Source organism: Schistocerca serialis, chromosome 5 (genome assembly GCF_023864345.2).
Source record: "Schistocerca serialis cubense isolate TAMUIC-IGC-003099 chromosome 5, iqSchSeri2.2, whole genome shotgun sequence".
Classification (NCBI taxonomy): Eukaryota; Metazoa; Arthropoda; class Insecta; order Orthoptera; family Acrididae; genus Schistocerca; species Schistocerca serialis.
In genome coordinates this window covers 18,793,944-18,802,320 of record NC_064642.1, presented here as the reverse complement: position 1 = coordinate 18,802,320, position 8,377 = coordinate 18,793,944, and positions in this window count along the sequence as shown.

Genomic DNA, 8,377 nt, shown 5'->3' with positions numbered 1-8,377 from the left:
GACAGGCATGTTCCAGAATTCCACCTCAGACATTACGATACACAAAAAGCTGAATCACACAGGACAAAGTTAAGACGATTCACAGACAGGTGGTGCTCAAGACTTCCTTCTCACACATTACCTTGGCGACTGTGGCGTCAGAAGGGACATCCGGTCAGAGTACAACAATAAAATAAAATTTGCCAAATCCTAAGAGGCGGAGTCCGTACTAGACGGGATAAACGCCTACGAAGAGAAGAAGAAAGACCTGCTCGCTCACATGCTGTTCACAGTATCTACAAATCTGTAGCGGGTTGCCAGCGACGTAATAGTTGTGTCAAAAAGCGTACATCGAGAGAACTATAGACTGTCCCGGACCCAAAGTATCCCCAGCTCGGCAATATCTACATCTTCATCTACACCTACGATCTGCATGACTACTCTCCAGTGTTAGGCAGAGATTTCATCGAACAACTTTCACACCCTTTCTCTACCATTCGACTCTGGAACGGGGCCCCGGAAAACAAACTCTTAAATCTTCCCGTGCGACTATGCTGTGTCGCCCGAAAAAGACACAGCCAGGGCAGAAGGTGCGAGCTGGTGCCTGAGCCACGGAGACCGCCACTCGCGCCAGTTCCACCGGCGGCACTGAGGATAAAGATACCGACTTCGCCTCGGCCAGTTGCCGGCCGAGTACAATGCGCCGATGACGGGACGACAACGGACAGAAGCCTACTCGGAATTCAGAAGAGCAGCTCTCGCCCACTTGGCTGTAGATCAGCGTCCAGGGCTGACACAGACAGGGGAGGTCGTTTACTGAACACTTACAAGTGAGCAGACAGTTGTTGTAAATTGCTTTTTCTATGTTCTGTGAAGTTTACCTACGATTATTTGCACTTAGCCATTGAGGGCCTTTTTTGTGTTGTATAACAAGCAGTGTTCCATACTTGAATATTCAAGTAGTCACAAACATAAGGAAACCTTTAACTCATTTGTGTGACTTTGTTATTAATTTGTTGGAGAACCTTCGTTCTCCTATCCTGTTGCCAGACCCTGGGGCAAAGCTGTGTAATAATGGCAGGGAGAAATTGTCTTAACGGTGTACTGCACCAGAAGCCGTTTCACAAACTCACAATCTCGGCCTCCACAGCAGTAGCCTCTACAAAACAGGAGATGAAGGTTTAGGAAACTCTGAATATTCTTATTTTATTACAAAGATCATTTCTCCCTTTGTAGGTGGGCATCAACAAAATATTTTCGCGTTCTGACTAGAAAGTTAGGGAATGAAGTTTTGTGAAAAGACCTCGCTGCTACGGAAAACACCTTTGTTTTAATGCCAACCCAACTCATGTGTCATATGCGAGATAATACATAATGAGTTGCCTGTCATCGAACTTTTCCGATCTCCTCCGTTAATCATATTTGGTAAGGATGCTAAAACGCACAGCAGTACTTTAGCAGGTTAGGTTAGTGTTGTTTTAACGTCCCGTCGACAACGAGGTCATTACAGACGAAGCGCAAGCTCGGGTTAGGGAAGGATGGGGAAGGAAATCGGCCGTGCCCTTTCAAAGGAACCATCCCGGCATTTGCCTGAAACGATTTAGGGAAATCACGGAAAACCTAGATCAGGATGGCTGGAGACGGGATTGAACCGTCGTCCTCCCGAATGCGAGCCCAGTGTGCTAACCACTGCGCCACCTTGCTCGGTACTTTAGCAGAGTTCGGACAAGAGTAGTATAGGCAGTCTCGTTCTGATCGCTTATCCGTAACATTTTTTGTGTGAACGTCCCACCTTAAGTTGTTCTTAATTATCATCCCTAGGTATTTAGTTGAATTGACAGATTGTACACACATCAAAAAAAGTTTTGCATCACCTCGGTTCCGAGAGTTCCGGAACCTGTACAGAAAATTGGAATAGAGATAAACATAAACACCATTTCCGCCCTTTTTGTTTCTAATAAAAACCACACATTTCATGTTGTACCACCACACAGCGAGACCCTCAGAGGTAGTGGTCCAGGTTACTGTACACACCGGTACCTCTAATACCCAATAGCACGTCCACTTGCATTGATGCATGCCTGTATTCGTAGTGGCATACTATCCACAGTAGATCCCTCAGAGTGGTTGTTGGGTCACGTCGTCCTTAAACAGCCCTTTTCAATCTATCTCAGGCATGTTCGATAGGGTTTATGTCTGGAGAACATGCTGGCCACTCTAGTCGAGCGAAGACTTTATCCTGAAGGAAGTCATTCACAAGATGTGCACGATGGGGGCACAAATTGTCGTCCATGAAGACGAATGCCTCGCCAATATGCTGCCGATATGGTTGCACTATCGGTCGGAGGATGGCATTCTCGCAACGTACAGCCGTTACGGCGCCTTCCATGACCACCAGCGGCGTACGACGGCCCCATATAATGCCACCCCAAAACAGCGGGGAATCTCCACCTTGCTGCACTCGCTGGACAGTGTGTCTGACGCGTTCAGCCTGACCGGGTTACCTCCAAACACGATTGTCTGGTTGAAGGCATATGCAACACTCATTAGTGAAGAGGACGTGATGCCAGTCCTGAGCGGTCCATTCGGCATGTTCTTGGGCCCATCTGTACCGCGCTGCATGGTGTCGTGGTTGCAAAGATGGACCTCGCCATGGACGTCGGGAGTGAAGTTGCGCATCATGCAGCCTATTGCGCACAGTTTGAGTCGTAACACGACATCCTGTGACTGCACGAAAAGCATTATTCAACACGATGAGGTTGCTGTCAGGGTTCCTACGAGCCATAATCTGTAGGTATCAGTCATCCACTGCAGTGGTAGCCCTTGGGAGGCCTGAGCGAGGCTTGTCATTGACAGTTCCTGTCTCTCTACTCGTATGTCTCCTCCATGTCCGAACAACATCGCTTTGGTTCACTCCGAGATTCCTGAACGCTTTCCTTGTTGAGAACTATTCCTGGCACAAAGTGTGGACTGGATCTGATCGGCTGTCGTACCCTCTTCTTCTAATAGGCGCTGCTCCTGCATAGTTGTTTACATCTTTGGGCGTGTTTAGTGACATCTCTGAACAGTCATAGGGACTCTGTCTGTGATATAATATCCACAATCAACGTCTATCTTCAGAGTTCTGGGAACCGGGTTGATACAAAACTTTTTTGAAGTGTGTATATTTGTGTGCTCTATCGTGCAGCCTAAATTTAACGGATTCCTTTCAGTTCTCAGTTGGGTTTGATCTTCTCATAATTTTACTAGATGGTAAATGGCAGCATCATTCGCAAACAATCTAAGACGGCTCCTCAGATTGCTTCCTAAAACTTTTATGTGCGTTAGGAACGGCATAAGGCTTACAAAATTTTTTTGGGGAACGTCTGATGCCACTCTTGTTTTACCCGATGACTTTCCGTCAGTTACTACGATCTGTGGTCTTTCTGGAAAGATATCACTAATCCAGTGCGCAACTGAGACGACGGTCCATAGGAACGCAATTTGATTAGAAGTCTGTCGTGAGGAATGGTATCAAATGACTTATGGAAATCTAGAAATATGCAGTCAATCTAAGATTCGTGTCAATATCACTCGTCCGCAGCTCGTGGTCGTGCGGTAGCGTTCTCGCTTCCTGCGCCCGGGTTCCCGGGTTCGATTCCCGGCGGGGTCAGGGATTTTCTCTGCCTCGTGATCACTGGGTGTTGTGTGATATCCTTAGGTTAGTTAGGTTTAAGTAGTTCTAAGTTCTAGGGGACTGATGACCATAGACGTTAAGTCCCATAGTGCCCAGAGCCATTTGAGCCAATATCACTCATTACTTCATGTAAGTAAAGGGCTGGTTGTGTTTCACAAAAACGATTTAATCTGAATCCGTCAACATATCGTTTTCTTCGAGGTAATTCATAAAGTTCGAACACAATATATGTTCCAAAATTCTACTGCAAATCGAAGTCGTTGATATGGATCTGTAATTCACCAGATTACTGTTTCCTTGCTTAAGTACTTGTGTAACATGTGCAACTTCCCACTCTTTAGGTACGGATCTTCCGTCGAGCGAACTGCTGTATATTATTGCTAAGAAGGGATCCCCCCCCCCCTCCACTCCCCCAGCCCATTGCACCCCAGTCAGATTTAGTGGTAAGATAGTCAAAAACTGAACACAGATGAAGCATGCAAACAGGAAGAAGCTGTACTGGTCTGTGAAAAAACAAGCAAAGTAGAAGCAGCGAACGGTCCAAACTCAAGATGTGCAACATCGACCGAATTGCAAGAACCACGGTGTCCTGGTTGTGTGGTCTCGGTGTTGGACAATAAAGCGGGAAATCCGTGTTCAAATCTCCATCGTGTCGCTTTTTTCACAAAATTGTGAACTGTTCGTCCGGTAATTGACGTATCCGTTCTCCTTCTGTAGTCTTAGCAATTGTCGTACTACACATTGGTTATAGAAAACGAGTCATGGATAAGTACTCATTACCATCGCAAGTAAATGTGATGCACAGTGAGAGCAGGCGAGATGCCGTATAGATCTCTCACACAAATAAAACTAACAAATAAACGCGTGTAAACTATATGATAACAAAGGAATTCAAGAGTGCCGCGCGGGATTGGTCGAGCGGTTTCAGGCGCTGCAGTCATGGACTGTGCGGCTGGCCCCGGCGGAGGTTCGAGTCCTCCCTCGGGCATGGGTGTGTGTGTTTGTCCTTAGGGTAATTTAGGTTAAGTACTGTGTAAGCTTAGGGACTGATGACCTTAGCAGTTAAGTCCCATAAGATTTCACACAGTTAATTTAAAAAAATTAAATTCAAGAGTCAAAACTTCCAAAACGGAACGCAAGAGTCATAACATGTACTTGTGTAGAACAAATAGGAGGCACGTACATCTGAAGGTCCCTTCCCTACATCTCGCTGTTGCAAGCGGACGTTACACTACTACACAGACAAACATTTCAATGCAGCGAACAGACACGTCAATGACCGGACGGATAGTTCAAAATTTTGTCAAGAGGCCGTGCTTCTTGCAACTCGCTCGATGTTGCACATCTTGAGCTTGGACCGTTCACTGTTTCTGTTTTGCTTGTTTTTTCACAGTCCAGTACACCTTCTTCCGATTTTCGTGCTCGATCTGTGTTCAGTTTCTGACTATCTGTCCACTCGGCCATTTTACAACCAAATCTGACTAGGGTGCGATAGGGGTGGTTTCCCTTGTAAGTATGGAGGTATTACATCAGCAAATTCTGGAAGGAATCTTATTGGTATATAGTATGGATCAGAAAACTTGGCTTTCATAGGAGATTTGAGTTGTTCCGCTATACCGAGGATACCTACTTCTAAGTTATTCATGTTGACAGCATTTCTTGATTCGAAATCTGGAGTATTTACTTCCTCTTCTGTGGTGAAGGAATTTCGGAAATGCGTACTTCCGCTTTAGTGGATCTGTCATCGGTAACATTACCATTGCTATCGCGCAGTGAAGATATTGTTGATAGTGTCTTGCCTCTGGTGTACTTTACATACGACCAGAATTTCCCAGGTTTCTAGACAGAGTTCCATTGTGGAAACTATTAAAAGCATCTCGCGTTGAAGTCTACGCTAAACTCGAGCTTATCCTGAGAACTTTGCGCTCTTGGGTATGTTTTCTTCGTTGCCTCTGCAACAGTGTTCTGTCCTGTTTTATGTACAATGGGAGATCATTTCCATCTCTTATTAATTTATTTTGTATAAATCTCTCAACTGTTGTCGATACTATTCTTTGAATGTAAGGTACATCTGGTCACTTGCATAATTAGTTCTCATGGAATGGATATTGCCTCTTAGGAAGGCTTCAAGCGGATTTTTATTTGCTTTATTAAATAAATATATTTTGCGTTTATTTTTGTAGGATGGGATGTTATGGTTTTCAGTTTCTCTATAACGGCCTTGTAGTCACTAACCTCCCTATTTGCTCAGCGTTATTTTTTGTTATGAGCAACCTTTTACACTTCTCAACAAATTATACGCGAATGTGGTGCGCTTGTCAGTCGTAACGTAGCCTTCGTTTTCGAGTTCTGGGGGCATGAACGGTTAAAATTAGCTAAGTCATTGTCGCCCGGTTTAGCCTCGATACATAAACGGCTGCCGGAACGAGCAAGCAAATTAGAATCCTATCGGCATTCAGTTAATAAGCGGTACGCAGTTCCCTGACACTGCGACCCAGCCCAGTCTCCGTAACTCGTCATATATTTAAATGAGAGCGCCAGACTGTTCGCCGAAATATACATTCGTGTTGATATGTATCTCGATAGCCTATCAATTATGCTAGTTCAATGCGCCTCATCACTATGGTAAAGACGGTCGACTTTGCGTATAATAAATGTCCTACAGAACTTGTTTCTCTGACATAAGATTTCATCGGTGAGCATCACGGGGAAAGCTTGCTTGCAGTATGAACTGTCGTGTGACGAAAGTGATTTCTGAACATCTATCACCTAACAATGACTCGCCGTTTTACTGTCAAACGTTATTTAGTGGTTCAAACCTCCATTATTTTCCAGGAAACGATGAAAACAGCTGATTCCATGGGATTCAGTCTGTGCATTGCATTTCACAAATTCGACATAAGAAACATCAACGATCGAGACATACAGTGCAATATATCAACGTATAATATCCTATGTCAGTAACCGACTATGACAACATACTCTTCAGACGGAGGCAGCGAGTTAAACATAATCCCTTACGAGTCTGATAACCATTCCTATCTGCGTACTGCAGTGTTTTGTTGTTTAATTTCATGTCAGGACAACTAAGGACCACGCCCTTCACGCTCCTCCAAGACTATTTCGTTTTCTCAGAACGAGCTCTTTTCATCTCACCTGACCACTTGACTGCAGTTGTTTTTTTTTGTTTTGTTTTTTGTGTTATATGCCCGAAAACCTCTGAATTTCTTGACTTCTACATATGCATCAATACTCCGCAAGCTGCCGGACGGTATGTGGCGGAGGGTACTTCCTTTACCACTAACTAATCCCCCCTTCCCCGTTCCAGTCACGAATGACTCGTGAGAAGAATGATTGTAGGCCTCTGTATTAGCTGTAATTTCTCGAATTTTCTCGTGTGGTCATTTCGCGAGATGTATATGGGAGGAACTAATGTGTTGTCCGACTCTTCACGAAAAGTACTCTCTCGGAATTTCAGTAGCAGGAAACATCACCGTAATTCACAATGCCTCTCTCGTAGCTTCTGCCACTGGAGTTCATTGAACATCTCTGTAACGCTGACGCGCCGGCTACACGATCCCGTGACGAAACGCGCCGCTCTTCGTTATATGTTCTCGCCTATTTCTCTCTCTCTCTCTCTCTCTCTTCTACCAGTCCTACCTGCTTAGAGTCCCAGATTGATGAACAGTACTCAAGCCACTTCTTTCGTGGATGAGTTAGATTTCCTTAACATTCTTCCTATGAACCTCAGTCTGGTATCTGCTTTTCCTACTACTTGTTTGATGTGATCACTCTATTTAAGGTCGCTCTGGATAGTTGCTCCTAGATTTTTACGGTAGATGCTGTTTCCAGCAATTTAAAATCATTAGTGTTGCTGTTCAATAGCGGATTTCTTTTCCTATGTATGCGCAATATGTTACATTTATTCACGTTCAGGGTCAACTGCAAGAGCCTGCACCATTCATCAGTCCTCTCTAGTTTATTCTGCAAATCGATACGGTATTGTGGCGTTGCTGCTTTCTTATAGATAATCGCATCACTTGCTGCTAGATCATTTATGTGCGTTATGAACCGTAACGGTCCTATCACACCCCGTCGGGGTGGTCCGGAAATTACCTATATAACTGTCCATTTTGTTTCGATAAGGGTGACGTACTGAGTTTTATCTGCAAGGAAGCTTTTTTTTTTTTTTTTTTCACTAAACGGTAGTGCGGAACGGCGTCAAATGCCTTCCCTAAGTCGAGGAACACGGCATCAACCTGAGCGCTGTTATACAACGCCGTGGAGCTCATGCAGGAACAGAGCGATCTGAGTTTCGCACGATCTCCATTTGCGAAATCCATGTTGGTTTTTATACAGGGGATTTTCGTTCCCGAAAAACATCATAATCACTGAGCATAAAACATGTTCCATAATTCTACAACAGATTGACGTCAATGATAAGTGATCCTTCTTGAAAGCAGGAATGACCTGAGCTTTTTCCCAGTCGCTAGCTACCGCTTGCTGATCCAGCGAACTGTGGTAAACCGCTGCTAGCGGGATCAAGTTGTTTCTTGTATTCTTTGTAGAATCTTACAGGTGTTTCATCTGCTCCTGGCGCCTCCCCACTGCTAGGCGGCTGTAGTTGCTTTTCTGTTCCGCGAACGGTCATCTCAGTACCTGCCATTTTGACGTTCGTTTGATGAATAAAAGAAAGCACTGTATTACGATCTTCCGCGGTGA